Source organism: Cydia fagiglandana, chromosome 8 (genome assembly GCF_963556715.1).
Source record: "Cydia fagiglandana chromosome 8, ilCydFagi1.1, whole genome shotgun sequence".
NCBI classification, from domain to species: Eukaryota; Metazoa; Arthropoda; class Insecta; order Lepidoptera; family Tortricidae; genus Cydia; species Cydia fagiglandana.
The window spans coordinates 8,250,238-8,271,053 of NC_085939.1; the positions used below are offsets into that span (position 1 = coordinate 8,250,238).

Genomic DNA, 20,816 nt, shown 5'->3' on the forward strand with positions numbered 1-20,816 from the left:
CTTAAAGTAGGTTAGATTTGGCTTGGCCAGTTTTTATCAGAATTACAAAATATATATGTTGAATAACTTTATAAAATGACTGATGTAATGAAAACTGGCCAAGTCAAATCTAACCTGCTTTAATATCTCACATTTTTTTAAAATAACAGCAATTGTTATAGGTATCCAATAAAGCAAAGAAATAGAGTTTAATACTTGTTTATAATGTTATTTTGTTATTTAAATGAAAACTTCAACCAAATAGCTGAAACTCAGTGAATAACTACTGCAAATAAAAGTTTGTTGCTTGAGATTACAGTTTTGCTTATAAGACGAGAAAGCTGTAATAACATTCCGATCAGAATACATTCGGGTGCATCGGGATTATCATATAGGAGGTTTGTAGTAAAAGTAAAATGAAGGGATACCTGCTTCTTTTCTTCATCATTGCAGCATTTTTGGCGATGTCCGGTAAGTAAAACATTTTTAAATTGCATCAATTATCTTAAAATTACTTTTTAGTCGACGGAAAGTTTCTGACATTGTAAAATTGTCCACATTACAAAAATGACTGAAAATTCCTACACTTTTGAATGAGAAAATTTCCAACAGTCTCCAACTGCTTTTATTTCTTGTAGAATTTTCTAGAAACTCATACTTACTTGTTGTTTTAATTTTTTTATAAACTTTAAAATTATTTTTAAAATCACTTTTCTTATAGTAGAACGTTATTCTAATTTTTGAAGTAAATAAGTAGTTATGGCGACATTCTCCAAGACTGCATTTAATCTCATACTTGGGCAGTTCTATTTAAAGTTGTACCAAAGGTTTTTGTGTTAGAATTGGGACTTTTTTATATTTCTGCTCAAAATCACGAGCATTTTCTATTTTGACTGAGAAAAAACTTGTCCCCAAAATTTTTGGTCCGTTTGGTTACGGTTTTCAATACAACCTTCTATGACCGTAACAAAACGGACAACGAAAATTTGTATGACTTTTGTTTTTGTTTTACAATCGAAAGAGCTCGTGATTGTGAATGGAAATAATATAAAAAACCAAAATCTAAAATAGAAATGCCCACTTATCTAATTTGAATTACATTTACTTTTGACTAGTACTTTCTGCTCTGACTGTAGGTATGTGAATACATAGGATACAGTAAGAAGGAACATTCAGCAGAAAAGAATCTTCCTTCTTCCTTGTAAGTAGCTATGTAATTATGTTTGTTTCCAGTCGCCGCCTGTAACAATTCGGACTGCGCAAGCGACTGTCGTGGCTCCGGTCGTGACGGAGGACAGTGCATCCAGGGTGCATGCTACTGTACTGGACGGGAATTCAAATTTTAAACAGCTTACTATATAAGGTGCTCTACCTTATTAGTTGCAGATATTTTTACAGATGATACTTTAAAACAATTAACTTCAAATATAAGTATGTTAAAAATATTTAATTAATATTTTTTTGTTTTAATTTACCGAACAAAATATTTAATTTCATTATGGTTCGGCGGGAAAACTGCAAAAGATTATTAGGATGAAGTGGCCAGACAGATAAGTGTTAGGTAGAAGAGGTACTAGAATCTGGTCAATGAGTTCACATTTAATACCAATCACATTAACAGGGTAATCACATTAACGGGGTGTTTTTACATAGCAAATTTGTATTTCAGTTTTCTCCAAAAAACATGGTAATAGCTATGTTTCATACTTAAGATACCTTCAACGTGCACACTAGCGCCACAGCTAAATAATCGTGATTATTTAAATTTAACGAAAGATATTGAAAAAAGGGGGCCGCTACGTACTGTATTGTGTATTTAAGTACCTTTTGAATATATCAAACTAATTGTTCTTGCTGGATTTGTCAATCTATGCGTCCAAAAACAAAACGGTCGTTTTTGTTTTAAGTTCCTAGATCGACGAATCCAGCAACATAAAAACTATTAATTTAAATAAATACGATTATTTAGCTGTGGCGCTAGTGTGCACGTTGAAGGGCTCTTAAATATACTCCAGGAACCAAGTACTATCAGTTGTATAAATATCTGCAACTAATAAGGTTGCTACCTTACCTTATACATATAACACGTCATTTGTATTAGTTACCACTTACCACTATCAAACTTGTCCACATTCAATTGGCAGTTAAGGTTGAAAGGTTTATATTATTTTCGCGTAGTCAATAAAAACAGCCTATCATTTGATAAGAGCAAGACTGATCGTTGGAAAAGTCCGCGAGGCCATTGGCTAAGTTGATGCACTTCGGCTGACACTATACTGGGGGTGTATTCGAGAACGGACATTTGACGTATCAGGAGGATATCCAGTTGATGCGGATAAATCATGACTTGTGGAATCGCGTACAATCACCACCTGTCAGTGAACTCTATCCACACTAGAGGTGGGGGTGTTGTACTGAAATAGTTTTTGGGACAGGTTTTTCTTAATGGACGACGTTTTGTTTGTCGAGTATTTAAAAGCACGGACTCTATTTTTCGAAATATAACAAATATGAAGTTGCCAACACCTCGTACCTCCATTCTTATCTTTACTTTAAGTAAAATATTTTTTTGTTAATAGACAGTCGTCTGGGTGTCTGTTGGATCAAAAAATAATGGAAATAATTTTTACATTGTTAATATGTCATTTGATTAATGGCCTTGACTCAAAACGTCACGATACGTCAGATCCCTACTAATGAAAAGTCGATATTTGCATAAATAACCCTTATTTGTAAGTCGCTTAAGTACGGTAAACACGTAAATTGCCTATTTGGGGTGGTACACGTAAAACTGGTATTTTCATAGAAACGTACTTTTGGTACGCATTTTGCCAACGTGTCCCAGCTCTAGTTAGGATCACAATGTATCACAAGTTGTTACATTTGACAACTTGTGATCGTAACTGTCAATGAAACTAGACTTTTTTGTCGATGGGTATGGCTGCCATATTTGGATTTATGACATTCAAAAGGGGATCCTACGGCATAGAGTAAACTGCATTCTTATTTTTCTACAATACTTTGATTCTTCTACTGGACGCAAGATGGAGTTAGCAGTCAAATTTAGATCTTGGCGTTATAAAAATAAACCGCAAGAACATGACATGCAGTTGCGTGGGTGTAGATCTATCATTAAACGAACATGTGACAATTGTCTATGATTAAAAACATAATTGACAAATAACATAGAGCAATACATATACTTCAAAATGGCAAAAAGAAAACAGATTTATTATAAACATACTTACAAATCATATAGGTAAAAAGGCCCGGCTATTAACAATGAACTTGTTGTAATGTAACCATCTTAACCAATTACTTTTCTGTGAAGTAAAATATCATGAGGAAGATGGAGTAGCCACAATAAGGTACTATAAATTTTTCCCCTCTGGGTTAGATGGCAGGGAGAGATAGTGAAGAATGCGGCAAAATAAGAAGTTATTGTGATGACTACTAGACTACTAAGACTACTTTTCTTTTATAAAATTTTAAGTTGTCACTACAGCAAGCTAAAAGCCCTAAGTCATGAGCCAGGGTATGTTACGCTACGTCTTACGTAGGCGAACAACGCGCGAACGCGGCGCGGCGCGGCGCGGCGAAAGCGGCCGCCGCCGCGCCGCGCCGCGCCGCGCCGCGCCGCCTGACATTCGCGTGCAAATCGCGCCGCACCGCGTTCGCAACGAGATCGCTTACGTAGGACACTTCTATGGGCATCAAAGGATTGATTTCGCCGCGCCGCGCCGCGCCGCGTTCGCGCGTTGTTCGCCTACGTAAGACATAGCGTTAGGTGCATGATTAGGGGCTAATGGGCTCTGGAAAACCGGTCAGTTCCTTTGATTAATAAATTCAGGTAAAATTCGTAAGAACTAGTGCCTGTGCCATTCTCTATACATTGGACGCTATGCCTAATTAGTTGTTATTAATGTTGAATTTTCAATGGCATATAAGACACCGGTCGTATACCGACTTAGAAATTTGGATTTTATCAGTTTGAATGAATAGCAAACTGGAGAGTTTTAGATTAATTTAAAACTTATTATTTTAGGTATTTTGTGAGGAAAGGTCTTTCACAGACATTGACAGAAAATCGGGAAAACCCGGCCAGATGCGTCAGACCACGCAAAATGGAGGATTCCATGCCTACTTCTTCTACCATGTATAGGTATCCATAATTATGTCATTAAAATACCGTTTCTTCGCAGCACTACACTTCAGTCCTTTTATTAGATAATTTTTAAGAAAAAGAAACCGACTTCCATGGGGGCCGATGAAAGATTATTGTAGATGGTACACTATGTAGAAAAGGAGGTAAAACCACCCACTTTTCTACTAGCATTTCGCTTCTGTATAATGGCTCCTCTACAGGATGGGCCAACGCCGCCCACTCCAAGGGACGCAGACATGCGGTAGAATGAGATAGCAATATCACTTGATCCCTCTAACGCATAAATGCGTCCCTTGGAGTGGCCGGCGTTGGCCCATCGTGAAGAGGAGCCATGAGGGTCGTAGTTCTAGCCTAACCTAACCCACTCCTCAGACAGCAGTTCGGTTCTGTGCGGATCGCAGTTCGAACCTAATCAAACCCACTTTTCAAGTAGCATTTCGTTTCTATAAGGCTCGCAGTTCTAACCTAACCTAATCCTTGTTCGGTTCTGTGAGGATCGCAGTTCAAACCTAACCTAACCCACTTAATGGCGCATGCCGTACGGTGTACCCGTTTAAGCGGGAGGAGCTAGTAAGATTGGCATCATCGTACTTTATACCTACATTAATTTTATGGTAGGTAATCATAGTTGTTTATTTAGTTAAGGTATCATAGTGGTTTTCTGGGTCAAGGTCCGGGTCCGAGACCGGGTCCGAGTCCGGTTCCGAGTCCGGGTCCGAGTCCGGGTCCGAGTCCGGGTCCGAGACCGGGTCCGAGTCCGGATCCGAGTCCGGGTCCGAGTCCGATTCCGAATCCGGGTCCGAATCCGGATCCGAGTCCAGGTCCGCGTCCGAACCGGATCCGGGTCCGAACCGGATCCGGGTATGAGTCCGAGTCCGGGTCCCAGTCTAAGTCAAAATCGAAATTCGTAATCACCAAACGTGTACCATGCGTCATTGAAGAGTTCTGTTCTGGTCATCATCAGCAGTTCCACTTCATCAAATGCGACAGTTTTTAATGTAAATGCTTGATTTTATGATGAAAATACAAAAAAATCTATACGTATGCCTTTAATATTTGAGGAGTTCCCTCGATTCTTTATGGATCCCATCATCAGAACTCGAGCTTGACAAAAATGTGGCTTAAAAACTTAACTTGCTTAACGAACATAACGAAAAGGAAAAATCGCCAAACGTGAACTATGCGTCGTTTAAGAGTTCTGTTCTGATCATCATCAGCAGTTCCACTTCATCAAATGCAACAGTTTTTAATGAAAATGCTTGATTTTCTGATGTAAATACAAAAATCTCTATACATATGCCTTTAAGATTTGAGGAGTTCCCTTGATTCCTCATGGATCCCATCATCAGAACTCGAGCTTGACAAAAATGTGGCTTAAAAACTTAACTTGCTTAACAAACATAACGACGAGGACAAATCGCCAACCGTGAACTATGCGTCGTTGAAGAGTTCTGTTCTGATCATCATCAGCAGTTCCACTTCATCAAATGCAACAGTTTTTAATGAAAATGCTTGATTTTCTGATGTAAATACAAAAATCTCTATACATATGCCTTTAAGATTTGAGGAGTTCCCTTGATTCCTCATGGATCCCATCATCAGAACTCGAGCTTGACAAAAATGTGGCTTAAAAACTTAACTTGCTTAACAAACATAACGACGAGGACAAATCGCCAACCGTGAACTATGCGTCGTTGAAGAGTTCTGTTCTGATCATCATCAGCAGTTCCACTTCATCAAATGCAACAGTTTTTAATGAAAATGCTTGATTTTCTGATGTAAATACAAAAATCTCTATACGCATGCCTTTAAGATTTGAGGAGTTCCCTTGATTCCTCATGGATCCCATCATCAGAACTCGAGCTTGACAAAAATGTGGCTTAAAAACTTAACTTGCTTAACAAACATAACTTGCTTAACATATACATTTAATCAAAAAAAGAATTTTCAAAATCGATCTAGTAATGACGGAGACATGGAGTAACAAACATAAAAAAAAAATTAAAAATAAAAAAAAATAAAAAAAAACATACAACCGAATTGATAACCTCCTTCTTTGAGATTTGGAAGTCGGTTAAAAAGTAATATGTTTAGGTACCTATATGTAAGTAATTTTGTTCTGTGAAACTTATTTTGTGTTACGAGACTTACGAGTTACTTTAACCTACTCGTATTTTGCCACCTTAGTAGCCTCGAATTGGTTGTTATTTGTGGCTTTCCGTAAAATAAGGGTATGTCTTTATGCTTCAAATGCAATAAGGACATTTCATCTGAAATTCGAATAGAAATTGGAAATTCCAGAAGCCACATTTTTACAGGCTTTTATGTAGTTGGGTCAATTTCTGAACACGATTTTTTTTCTGTCCGTGATGAAAATCGCGGGTTAGCATCAAATAATACTTACCATTTTTTTTTTTACATAAAGAAGCCACACTTTCACACCGGGTTCCATATGAATTCACTGATTAATTGGTTTTTAGAGTACACTTAAAAATACCTAAAGGCTCAAATTACTACTCCCGTGCCCTGTCCGGAATCTACTTTTGAGCATAATGAAAAATCCTACGAAAAATTCTACATTAGTATCACTAATTTAGTGTCAAATACTTAAACTAGATGATATTTACTATCACTGAGCACAAACACTATTAACTTCATTGTGGTAAATAACTCGTGATCGAAGTTTAAATTTTGTCCGAGCGCGCGAGTAAAATTTCGTCGGCAAAACTCAAAGGGCTCTCACAGCCGACGTCTGTATCTGAACCGCCTCGTGTCCCGCCTCACCTGTACTGGCAGTATTCGGCTGATTCTCAAAGCAAGCGGATGTACGTCAAGCCGCGGCGTGTTCGAGCAAATCGCATAAGTATTTCGGAATCCGGGTGGGCGACAATTTTTTTCTAATTTCGATGCCCCTTATAAATTTTATTTCCCACATAGCTTTTCAAAAACAATTGTCATATTTAGGAGCCCTTTATGTATCTTTATGTAAGTGATAACATAACAGTTTGGTTAAACACGATTAAAATTTTTTGCGAATTTTTTTATTACGAATTCTAATTTCCGTGCCCTAATTCCCATAGAATATTTACCTAAAACAGCTGATTAAGTGGCACGGGAATTAGAAAGTATTACATTTATTGTCAACAATTTTTTAATTGGAGGCACTGTAAGTTAATTGGCAATGTTTACGTCATATTATTATTACATATATATATATATATATATTGGCGTTGAATATATATTATATGTAATAATAATATGACGTATGCACAAAAATCTATGAACGGTTTTTTAGTATAAGTACTATAGTACATACTTACAGGGTGGACCCGAATAACCCGGGCAATTTTAATACGTAAGGTAAGGTGGGGTAAGACGACACTGGGGTAAGACTATCACTTGTATGGAATCCTCGTACTGTTAGTCTTGCGCCACCTTACCTTATTCATTTTTCATATTATAATATTAAAATATTATATAAACAAAACTATTTTTGGAATTATTACATATTATAATACCCGTACCTAAGGTTACATGAAACAAAATGAATCAAATTTACTAACTAACTAACTATTTTGGCTCAGCGATCCAAAGAGAATCTTGGCCTCCGAAACGAGAGCGTGCCACCTGTCCCGATCCTGCGCAACTTCCTGCCAGTTACTGACGCGAAGCTGAAGCAGATCCGCCGCCACACTGTCTTCCCAGCGATACCTGGGCCGACCCACTGGACGGCTACCAGTCGGTCGTCCCAAGAACGCCTTCTTGACAGCCCGATCCTCTCCCATTCTGAGTAGGTGACCGAACCAGCGAAGTCTGTGCGCTTTCGTTTCGCCGATGATATTGGGTTCGGCCACTAACTCCTCGATCTCGGCATTTTTCCGGATCCTCCAGGTGCCGTCATCTCTCTGAATAGGTCCCAGGATCTTGCGAAAAACTTTTCTCTCTGCTACCAGGAGCTGACCTTCTTCTTTTAGTGTTAGGGACCAGGCCTCACAGCCATACATTAGGATAGGCCGTATAACGGTTTTATATATCCGTAACTTTGTATGTTTGCTGTTGAGTTTGAGTTTAAATATCTGGGAGACCGAGCTTTGCTCGGAAAACATATACCTACCTAAAAACTCAAAAATGCGCGTTTTCCCAGAGACACCTAGCTAGATCGATTTTTCATCCCAGAAAACGCCCATATATCATCAAATTTCATCGAAATCGTTAGAGCCGTTTCCGAGATCCCCGAAATATATACAAGAATTGCTCGTTTAATAGATTAGTTGTTATAAATTAGCTTTTCTAATAGGTACAAGAAAAAATAAATATATCCTATTCTTACTATATTATAAATGCGAAAGTATCTCTGTCTGTCTGTCTGTTATTTCGTCACGCTTAAGCCGCTGAAACAATATCATCTTGATAATACATATTTGGCATGGAGATAGTTTGAGGCCTGAAGAAGTACAAAGGATCTGGGGGCACGGCAGTGCCGCCGCCAAGTCGAGCAAAACAAAGTGGCACGGCCGTACCATCAAATCTCAATAACATTCTTTCTAAATAACATTTAATTTGAGCATGTAGTCTAAGAATTAATACACTTTAAAATCCCTTAGTTTTGTCACTGGCACAATCACTCTCAATCAATATTATTTTAAGGTACTTCTAGCATACCCACAAGTTATACAGAGTTCCAAATTTGAAACGTAATTAGGTTTTAGCTTTTTAAGCCAATAAAAATCTAATAATACTGCAATATTAGTCACGTTCTAAAGATAACTGCATAATTAAGTTTGTAATCCTATAGAAATATATGCGATAACAACGTTACCTTTTAGTTCTTACAATTAGTAGGAAAAATAAAGGTCCACTACGATGGACGATGTGAGTATGAATAAAGATGTATTATGATATGTATATACATAGTATCAGTATGGTATGGGTATGTTTACCCGAAAAGAAGGTCAGCCTACAAAAAGAGATGGGATCATTTCAATTCATGTAAAAAGATGCAAATCTCGCAACGTAGTTCTTCTACTCTACTACAAAAAAGTTTTGGGATGTAATGTGAAACCAAGTCGGTTATTTTAGTCAGTGCCAGGGGGTATTTTGTAAGCAAGTTTTTTTAGGAAGATTATGATATTTTTGAGAAATTACTTAACCAACCTACACTTTGAAGATTTTCCCGCAGGGCAGGGACACCCCGTATACCTATCTGTAAAGTAAGGCGGGGTAAGACTAACTTAGTTTATTTTGATCGGGGCAAGACTAACAGTATGAGGATTCCATACAAGTGATAGTCTTACCCCGGTGATAGTCTTACCCCACCTTACCTCATATGTGTTCAAACAATTTTTTGGGTTATTAATTTATGAAGGCAGCATATTCGATTTCTTCAGATTAACTTACACAATAACTTCTTCTCACTGTGCCCCTATTTATTTCTTAGTATCATTTCCTATAAGACCATATACCAGATCATACACCTTGTACCTATCTACAAGCAGATACATAATGACACTTTTTAATGAATAGTTTTGTATGTAAAGGCGGACAAGTTTACGAAACTACTCAAAGTATTGTTTTGAAATATGTACATTTTACTAAGAACTCCAGAGATTAGTTGCCATTAAAATAAAGGAAAGGATTAGTCATATACGTAGTTTTTAGTGTAACATACTTTCGTAGATTTGTCGTTCGAAACTAAAATTAAAGAAGGTAAATATGTCCGATGCCACTTCAGTATGGTTGCAGTATATTATTGTAGATTAAAATATACATAAATAATAGTTTTAAGTGCCAAAATAAGTTAAGAAAACAATTCCCGTGCCGTGTTCTAATTTCCGTCCTAGTAAAATCTAATTTCCATGGACATACTAATTCCCGTGCCCTGACCAAAATTTTAAATTTAAATAACTTTTATAGTTTTATGAATATTTTTATCCCATAAGAAAATTAATATTTATTATATTTTTTATCAAATTCTCAGCATATTTTTTTTTGTGTAATGTTGGTATTTCAAAATTCCATGGAAATTAGACAAAAATGCTCGTTTGGTGAAATTGACCCAGTTTCACTTTCACTTGCCCCGTTGTCTGTATGTAACAATTAAATCTAAAGACCCACTTCCCGGGTGTTCAATTAAGCTGAAAATTTGCATACATAAGTAATCAAGTTTTCACAGATGTTTCGAATAAATATAGTTTTTTCAAAGGTTGTCTCCTTTCAATCATAGACAGAGATTCAGACAATCATTCAATATTTGTCTTATACTTTACACTAGTACTAGCACCCAAAAGAAAAGGACGACTATAGTTTTCCCGGTTATTACTGACTGACAAATTGGTTTGACCAACTATATAACATTGATGGATCAAGGCGGTTTGTTTACAGCCTGCTGCGAAACCCGAAAAGCGAAATTTCTTTATCTGCCACTCTATCGCTCGGATATAGGATAGTGGTAGGTAGTTAACGAAATTTGGAATTTCGTGGTTCACGGTAGGCCCTTTGTTTGTGGTAATTTTTCCGAAAAGACGAATAGAAGTACGCACGATAAACGCCAAAAAGTTGGTATTTAAATATTTATCATATTAATTTAAATCGTCGTCCGTGGTTCTTGCTTGTGTGAGTTATAAGAGATAAGAGATCTTTATTTGCATACCATAGTACAGATGTTATATACATGGACCCTGGAAAGGGTGTAGCAAAATTGGTGGTTAACAATTTAGTTCATTTAGGCCCACTTGCACCATTCCGCTAACCCGGGATTAATCAGTTAAACCGTTAACCTAATGTCAAATTGTACTGGTATCCACGGTAACGCCAGGTTTAACCGGTTATCCCGGGTTAGTGGAATGGTGCAAGTGGGCCTTAGTTATATAGTTAACAATACTTTTGGTTATTATTACTACTGACTTATACTTAGGTTCGATATTATAATACTTATACATTAATAGATGGTCAAGCAAACACTTGTCAGTTAAAAAAGGCGCGAAATTCAAATTTTCTATGAGACGATATCCCTTCGCGCCTACGTTTTTCAAATTTGCCGCCTTTTTCTACTGACAAAATCTGCTTGACCAACTATAAATGTCACTGTGCCTTCACCTGCGGACTCAACCTTCACGTTATAATTTTTTTTAATATTTACGTTGTCATAGTAACGGAAATAATAAACACGTCAATCGAAGTGAAGAAATTTATATCCAATAAAAAAATGCAAAATCATATTATCGCATAGAAATGATTTACCGATTATACAAGTTACATTTAAAAAAAGATGATTATCTTGGAAAGGATACACAGGTGAACAAAGTTAAAGTTAAATAGTTAATTCAGGGCTTGTCTGGCACACGCATGCTGCACCTACCACGACCACAGCCCGGAATATCAACAAACTAGTGCTCAATGCATTCTACAAATTTAGATTTCAGCTTTTCAGGTTTTGGCATTATTTTCTTCCATCAATCTCACGTTCTTCAGTGTTCATGTGTACAGATTTGTTCAGTTTCAGCACAGATTATAGTTACTTTATGGTTTCAGGAACGCGTGAAAAACGAAAGTTTAAAAGAGAATAAATTTCCGATGGCTGTGGGAATGTATAACAACATTTTAAAGTATCGATGTAAGATAATCATCTATAAACTGTTTTCGGCCATAGCGAATACGTTTACCACTAAGAATGTCTCAAAGTAAAAAAAAGAAGTAAGTAAATATTAACTATTAAGCTCATAAGTACACTAAGGTAGAATTGTCTAACATTTACAAAAAATAAACTATATACATACTTACTTACTTTCTTCTTGGGAATAATAATTTTTGATCAATAATAGGTAGTTGAAATTTACCAAGCACTGTAAGTTTAGGGTTGCGTAGCTATAATTGCAAAAACGGAACCCTTAAAGTTTCGTCATGCTTGTCCGTCTATCTGTCCATATGCCACAGCAATCTTACTCAAAAACTATATTATAATGAAATGTGGAAAGTAGGTATTTTTAATTTTGTAAACCACTACTTACTCGTAGGTTAGAATTTCAACCGGTTGGCGGTGGTGAACCGATTTGGATTTTTTTTGAAAGTATAGGTATATGTAGTTTCAAGTTGGTCCCGTTTTTATCAAATCCCATTCTGATGATGGGTCTATCAGAACTCCTCGAATCTTATAAGTAGGCATACATATAGCGATTTTTGTGTTTTCATCAATAAAGTAAGTATTTACGTTCAGAAAAAGTGACATTTAGTGAAGTGGATCTGCTCATAGGAGGTTTGTTTTTAGGGTTCCATACCTCAAAAGGAAAAAAAACAGAGCCCTTGTAGGATCACTCGTGCGTCTGTCTGTCTGTCCGTCTGTCACAGCCTATTTTCTCTGAAACTACTGGACCAATTAAGTTGAAATTTGGTATATATAGTTGGTCAAGCAGATCTTGACAGTAGAAAAAGGCGGCAAATTTGAAAAATGTAGGCGCGAAGGGTTACCGTCTCATAGAAAATTTGAATTTCGCGCCTTTTTCTACTGACAAGATTTGCTTGACCGTCTATATATGTAAATTAATAGTAGTTTTTTTTATAATTTTAAAATACATTTATTCGAAGTTATTTAAGAAAATAGCCTAAAAGTTACTTATCTCCGAAACTACTAAGTCTAAAATTTTGAAATACAAAAAATACACAAAATAGTTCTTCACTTGTAGATGACAGGAAAACCTATTAGAAATGTGCAGTCAAGCGTGAGTCGGACTTATGTACGGAACCCTAGAAACGCAAGTCCGACTCGCACTTGGCCGGTTTTTTTAAATTACGTGTAGGTATGTTAGTAAGTAGATTTTTTGGTACTAGAAATAATATTAGTATATATATAGGTATACATACTTACCTTAATAGTTTTTCTTTCACTTATGTAAGTAATATGTAAAAGGGACCGAAATATGTAATAAGAGGTGTAAAGTAAATACGAGTACAAGTTATTTTTTTAGGTCCCGTACCTCAAAAGGAAAAAACGGGACCCTTTAAAGATCAATTCGTTATCCGTCCGTCTATCCGTCTGTCCGTCTGTCTGTCCATCCGTCCGTCCGTCTGTATGTCAAGTCAAGGCCCTTTATCTCGGGAACGGGTGTAGGTATCGAGTTGAAGAGGAATAAAGTTAATACGATTATTACTTACTATAAAGTACTTGTATGTCTAAAGAATTTAAAGAACGCTATGATAAGCAGAAAGTAATTCTTTAGGTTTCCGTACTTCATAAGGAAAAAACAGGACACTTTTAGGATCACTTTATTGTCCGTCTGTCCGTCCGTCCGTCCGTCTGTCCGTCTATCCGTCTGTGCATCCGTCCGTCTGTCCATCTTTCTACCTATCTCTGTGAATGATCATTCCGTAAGAATTTATTCCTAACTCGTCTAATCTTACAGACATAATACATTTAAATTTGTTGTTGAATCATATGATGATCAAGCATTCAGATTCAATAAAATGAGTGATATTTAATGGAGTGGAACTGCTGATGAAGACCAGCTGGAACACCCTAACGACGCGTATTTCACGTTTGGCAATATGTTATGTTTAATCTGCAAGTTATTTTTAAGCATCATTTTAGTCGAGACCTATTTCTGGTGATGGGTTCCAGAAAGAATAGACGAAACTTTTCAAATCTTTTATATATAGTGTTAGCGGGGTTTTGAACGTGCCTTAACTGACAGCGTATGTCATTGCGCCATTCGCTGGGAAGATGGATTCCCGCGAAAGGGACGATAGCGTCGGTCTATGCATTGTTGTACAATCAGTCCAAGAATAAATCGTTTACTCAAGACCTAGTGCGTTTCCCTGTTATTAGTTCAGAAGTGAGATATTATATATTCATGCTCACAAAATATTTCGGTCAAATAAGTTGATTCTCGTACGAAATCGTAGTGTTGGGAAGTAGCATCATTACGCACAAAATGGACGCGTATCTATTTTGATCAAATGCACTATGTTTTGGGTCGTGAATGTCCAGATGTATTGCACAAATGCCTGGTTAGCCAATGTGTGCATTGTTACAAATCAGATAAATGAGAAAAAGTACGTAAGTACAGTATTATCGTCTGCCGGTAAGTTACGTGAACGAAGCGAGTCAGCAAGACTCGATCACGATTATCAGAGTCAAATGAAGCATTATTAGTATTTATAAACTATTTGGCAATGGTTTTTGCCATTCCTGAATGCAGGTATGTTGAATTGCTAAATCGACTGAACGTTTTGTGTGAGTAAAATGTATTACGCACTTACGCATAACCTAACGCGTGAAATGATATGGGAGTTTGTTCTTTAATGTTTGGGCATGAAGTCCTGTGAATTAATGTGCATTGTATATCATTTGGTATGGTATTGATTGCCTTGGTGTCTTTTTTGTATGGAACTCATACTTAATTGTTACATAAATGCATGCAGGACATGCATTGTTATTATAATACCACACTAAGCTTGGTGTGGCTGTGGTGTGCTTGTGTTTAATTTGCAGAACAGAAATGATCACTCTAACTGCAAGGAATGTAGCTATTTGATGATGCAACAAGTCGGTGGTTAACATGGAACAAGATATAGTCAGTTCGCTACGGCAAGCCTATATGAAACAAAGTGAACATCTCTAACTCCGGTATACCTCTGGATGCATCAAACAATATGACTGATACCCCTTTCCAGTATGATGTTGGCCTACAATACAGCAAAGTGGGTTGGTTATGATAGCAAAACAGGTAATAAATACTGTGAGATACCTATTTAAATTGAAAGGTGTAAGTATATTTGAATATGTTGTAGTTAATGTGTACCTAACACCTGCAGTGTGCTATTGGATACTTTGAGAATAGTCTAGTTTGTGCCGTTGAGAAAGTATTAAGTGGTCAAAATTGTATTACATGACATTTATTTCAAGTCATGAAACCAGTCTTGGCGGCTTCAAGTATAGCTGGTTGGTTCACACCAGAAAAAGTAATGACAAGTAACTACTACCTGACCTCAAATGAGTTTTACAAGCCATAAGAATAATGAGATGTAGAAGGATATTTTATTCATGTACAATAATTGCCACGGGGTATGTAAAGTTGTGGAGATGAACTGCTTTCTAAGTATTATTTTTGTGTTGTGTATAGGTGTGTGCTTACATTATGTTCACAGATTGTAAATGTGATGGAATGTTGACTGGCACAACTAATACAAGTGTGATGCTAATATTTCTTATACTTAGTTGGGTTTACACAAAAGGAAATAAGGACAAAATTGACCACTATCCGGTCAAGTGTTGTTAACACATCTCAAATGATTTTTACTAGCAGCGAGGAATGATGATATGCATCAGGGTTTTATTCATGCACAGTTTTAGTGCAGTATGTAAAGTATGGTGATTTATGTACTGTTATCAAAGTATTACTTTTGTGTGTGTGTGTGTTTTCTTAATAATGTTCACAGATAGTATGTGTGATGGAAAAGTGGTCTATACAACTAACAGAAGCATGGTGCTGGCTGGTGGGTTATTGTGGAAAGTATACACAAGGTGAACTAAGGGCAAAATTGACCACTAGAAAGAATGGCACTCGCGTTTGGGTAACTTGCTTTCTGTGCATCTCGCTCGTACTCACATGTTAGTGCAGGCGAGATGTATGGGGGGTGATTTGTGCGGGCTGGTGTGTTGGTGTCGAGGCTGGTGGTAGCCATATACAAGTAGGTGAGTGCTCAATAGTCTGATTATGATAAACAATTTCCAAATCATGGTGAAGACTATTACCTGAATTATGAGCAGGGGAGAATAATGTTAATAATGTATGTAAATAATGAATGATGGTAATAAAACTGCAATGGTTTACATCATGAGTAGTAATATAAAAATGAGGTGTTCTTTATTAAGTGTTCTAGCCCTGAAATTATGTGGTTAGAGTAATCCTGAGTTTATGATTGACATGTTAGTCAAGTAAAACAATTTGAATGAAAAGTAAAACTGAGTAAAATAATGAAATTGAAGTATGAATAAATGTTTTTGTACTTTGAAAATTGCTAAAATGTGAGTATTTAGAAAGATGAGTAGACCTAATAAGCATATAATGTAACATGGTTACATGGTTGAGTGGTATGAAACAGCATGAAGCTGCATAAAGCCATTGGTGCTACATGTTTGCATGAACAAATTTACTGCCTTTAGTATGTTTTCAGAAGAACATATGCAAGTATGTCATGAGTTTGGCGAGTTGCTGCCGGCGAGAAATGCTGACATGGCTGATGCGGCAGAATGTGATGAAGGAGGCTACTCGGTGGCCTGAGCACGAAGACGTGGTTGCGGTTGGCAATGAGATGAGCTGAACAGGAAGCCGTCTACAAAACCAGTGAGACTCGCAAGAGGATGAAGTAATCCTGTTTTCACACGCCGTTGGGCGATGATGTCTGTTGTCACGACGCTCCTTGCGGTGACGTATGTTTTCACACGCCGTTGGGCGATGATCTCTGTTGTCACGACGTTCCTTACGGTGACGTATGTTTTCACATGCCTCTGGGCGGTGATGTCTGTTGTCACGACGCTCCTTGCGGTGACGTATGTTTTCACATGCCTCTGGGCGGTGATGTCTGTTGTCACGACGCTCCTTGCGGTGACGTATGTTTTCACACGCCGTTGGGCGATGATGTCTGTTGTCACGACGCTCCTTACGGTGACGCCTGTTTCAATGACGCCTATGTGCGCTGGTGCTTGTTTCAACGACGCCTATGTGCGGTTATACCTGTTCTTACGACGCCTCAGTGCGATGATCCTGTTTTCGTGACGCCTCTGTGTGGCGGTGCCTGTAGTCACGACGCCTGTGTGCGGTGACGCCTGTAGTCACGACGCCTGTGTGCGGTGACGCCTGTAGTCACGACGCTTGTTGCGGTGACGCCTGTAGTCACGATGCCTGTGTGCGGTGATGCCTGTAGTCACGACGCCTGTGTGCAGTGACGCCTGTAGTCACGACGCCTGTGTGCGGTGACACCTGTAGTCACGACGCCTGTGTGCGGTGACGCCTGTAGTCACGACGCCTGTGTGCGGTGGCACCTGTAGTCACGACGCCTGTGTGCGGTGACACCTGTAGTCACGACGCCTGTGTGCGGTGACGCCTGTAGTCACGACGCCTGTGTGCGGTGACACCTGTAGTCACGACGCCTGTGTGCGGTGACGCCTGTAGTCACGACGCCTGTGTGCGGTGACGCCTGTTTCATACGCCATTGGGCGGTGATACCTGTTATCGCAACGCTTCTAGCGGTGCCTGCGCTTTCGGGCGGAGATGTTCGGTGTCTACTCTACGTGCAAGACTTGCGAGACGTGGATAATGGCGCCTTTCGCACTCGTTGTGCGGTGATGAAGTCTGCGAACCCCCTCATGCCTATGGCTTGGCTTGAGATAAACATCGAGGAATGGTAACAAAGTTGATGCTGGTAAGGCAAAATGTAATATAAAGCACAAGTACTTAAAGTTAGATGACCCATGATCATGTTTGAATTAATTTGAGTTTTGATATCCAAAATTGACATAATTAAAATCAGATCACTGTGAAATGTGAAATGTTTAAATGTTCTACAGCCTGTTAAGCAAGTGCCGAAATTGTAATACCTAATATTTCACCGTTTAGGTTGGTCTACGAAAGACATGGTTTGTTTTGAAGGCATAGTGTACCTTGTTGTAAAACGGAACATTTCAAGTATTATATGGATTATAGAATTGGAGATCATGTGCTGCATTGGAGGCAGCCATGGACGACTGGACGTGGAGCCGTGCGCTTGTTATTCGGCTGAGGCCCAGCGAGCCGAGCGAGCGTAATATCTCCTGTGCTGGCCCTGCGTGGAGCACGCATCATCTACATCTACAACTCTGACGTCAGATGTGAGCCCGTTCCGTATTTTCGTTAATTGAGGAGTGTGGTGCTTACCTATTCTGTTCTGTGGTCTGTTGATCAAGCAACGCTAGTCATGCATCATTCAGAAGGATCTAATTTGATGACATGATAAATTCGATTGACTATATAAATAGTTTCCGCACCTAATATCTGACATTTATTATTCAGTCTTGAATTTGAATAAGGAAAGTTATTAAAAGTATGCAAACAGTAAAGTGAATTGTGGAAGTCTGTTTTATTTTGATAACATAAGACATCTTATGTGAACAATTAATTTACTTAGTAATATAATAACCTGTTAAAGTTTCTTGAACTACACAAAGTTATTGTTGACATCGGTGGAACGTTTTTGGGGCTATGTATTCAAATTGATCTGATGGGTTCACAGTGCTAGTGAGTCCCGCTGCTGAGCTGAGCTGCGAAGAGACTGATGGTGATGTTCAGCGCGGCACGGGTGGAAGAAACCGTCGTGGGCGACGGTTATGGTCAGATGGCCGAATCTGTTAGCGGGGTTTTGAACGTGCCTTAACTGACAGCGTATGTCATTGCGCCATTCGCTGGGAAGATGGATTCCCGCGAAAGGGACGATAGCGTCGGTCTATGCATTGTTGTACAATCAGTCCAAGAATAAATCGTTTACTCAAGACCTAGTGCGTTTCCCTGTTATTAATAGGTACTTATAGTATATTTTTACATTTGCATTTAAACAGTGCTATTTGGTGAATGGAACTTTTTCATGAAGACCAGAAAGTAACTTCTCCATGACAAGTATTTAATAGGTGTTTCGGCTTAGGCTTTTAATTATTTATTATTTATACCCTCCCGGGCGGAAGAGAGGGAGGAAGAGAACTGACCAAATTCCACACGGGCAAAGCCTTGACCACAGCGAGTATAGAATCACTCCACCTTATAAAACCAAGTCCCGCTGTTTGTGTGTATGTATGTTCGCGATAGACCCAAAAACTACAGATCGGATTTTCATGCGGTTTTCATCTTTCAACAGAGTGATTCTTGAGGAAGATTTAGGTGTATAATAATCTGTTAAGGTTTTGTGTAACCCGTGCGAAGCCGGGGCGGGGTTGGTACTAACCAATATGGCGTAGTGGTATCGTCTTGGGTCGTCCTATTCTAGTTCTTAAATTAGTCCTATTCTGCTTTCGTCACGCATTCTACATTGAAAGCCACCGACGATTGTGACGAATGTAGAATGGGTGACGAAAGCAGAATAGGACGAATTTAAGAACTTGACGAAAAACGAATGGGACAACCCAAGACGATACCGGCGTAGTTGGTGTTCATTATACGTAGGTTTAGGAATTTGTCGCTTTTTTCAAATTTAATTTCCAAAATATCGATCCTAGAAGAAAAATTGTGAGGACCAAACTTGTAGAGAATCAAATTTCCTACAATTTTTGTTCTCACGGTTTTACTGTAAAATCAAAAATGGCCGAGTTATTCAAGAAAAACCGTTTTTCGAATATACACAGAAGCCTGATTCAGTCTACTTTTTAACCTACTTCCAAATCCCAAAGGAGGAGGTTATCAATTCGGTTGTATGTTTTTTTTTATTTTTTTTTATTTTTATGTTTGTTACTCCATATCTCCGTCATTACAGGACCGATTTTGAAAATTATTTTTTTGATTGTATGTATTATGCATACAGATTGGTCCCGTTTTTGTCAAAATCCAGTTCTGATGATGGAATCCATGAGGAATCGATGGAACTCCTCAAATCTTAAAGGCATACATATAGTGATTTTTGTGTTTTTATCAACAAATCAAGCATATACATTCAAAAACGTGACATTTGATGAAGTGGAACTGCTGATGATGATCAGAACGGAACTCTTCAACGACGCATAGTTCACCTTTGGCGATTTGTCCTCTTCGTTATGTTTGCTAAGCAAGTTTAGTTTTTAAGCCACATTTCTGTCAAGCTCGAGTTCTGATGATGGGATCCATAAGGAATCGAGGGAACTCCTCAAATTTTAAAGGCATACATATAGAATTTTCTGTATTTTCATCATAAAATCAAGCCTTTACATTAAAAACTGTCGCATTTGATGAAGTGGAACTGCTGATGATGGTCAGAACAGAACTCTTCAACGACGCATAGTACACGTTTGGTGTCGGACCCGGACTCGGACCCGGACCCGGACTCGAACCGGGACTCGGACCCGGACTTGGACTCAGAGACCCGGACCTTGACCCGGATGATTACCTACCATAAAATGTAGGTATAAAGTATGATGATGCCAAACCCCTCCCGCTCAAACCCCCGTACACCGCACCGCATGCGCCGTTAAGTGGGTTAGGTTAGGTTTGAACTGCGATCCTTACAGAACCGAACAAACGTGGGTTAGGTTTGGTTAGAACCGCGAGCCTTACAGAAACGAAATGCTACTAGAAAAGTGGGTTTGATTAGGTTCGAACTGCGATCCTCACACAACCGAACTGCTATCAGAGAAGTGGGTTAGGTTAGGCTAGAACTACGACCCTTACGGAAACGAAATGCTACTAGAAAGTACTGGTTTTATCTCCTTTTCTACATAGTGCACCATCTACCATAATCTTTCACCGGGCCCCATAGAAGTCGGTTTTTTTTTCTTAAAAATTATTGAATTTATACTCCCTTGACCCCCCCGAGGGACCTACAAAAAAAATCCAAGAACTGATTATTCACAGGTCAAAATCTATAATGACTGAACTAAGATACCTACAAAGCAGGTGTTATTGGCCCGTCTTTATACACCTGTATCCTGTTTATAGTTATATACATACAACCTACGGAACATTTT

The 20,816-nt window shown here is 38.4% G+C and overlaps 1 long non-coding RNA gene across 1 annotated transcript in view; it reads right to left on the bottom strand.

Moving 5' to 3' along the window:
* Positions 1–10,217: 10,217 nt before the first annotated feature.
* Positions 10,218–20,816, bottom strand: part of LOC134666626 (uncharacterized) — a 298,176-nt gene continuing 287,577 nt past the window's right edge. Inside the window, exon 3 of the long non-coding RNA XR_010098535.1 lies at positions 10,218–10,227. This is a non-coding gene — a long non-coding RNA (uncharacterized LOC134666626). The remainder of the gene's footprint in view (positions 10,228–20,816) is intronic.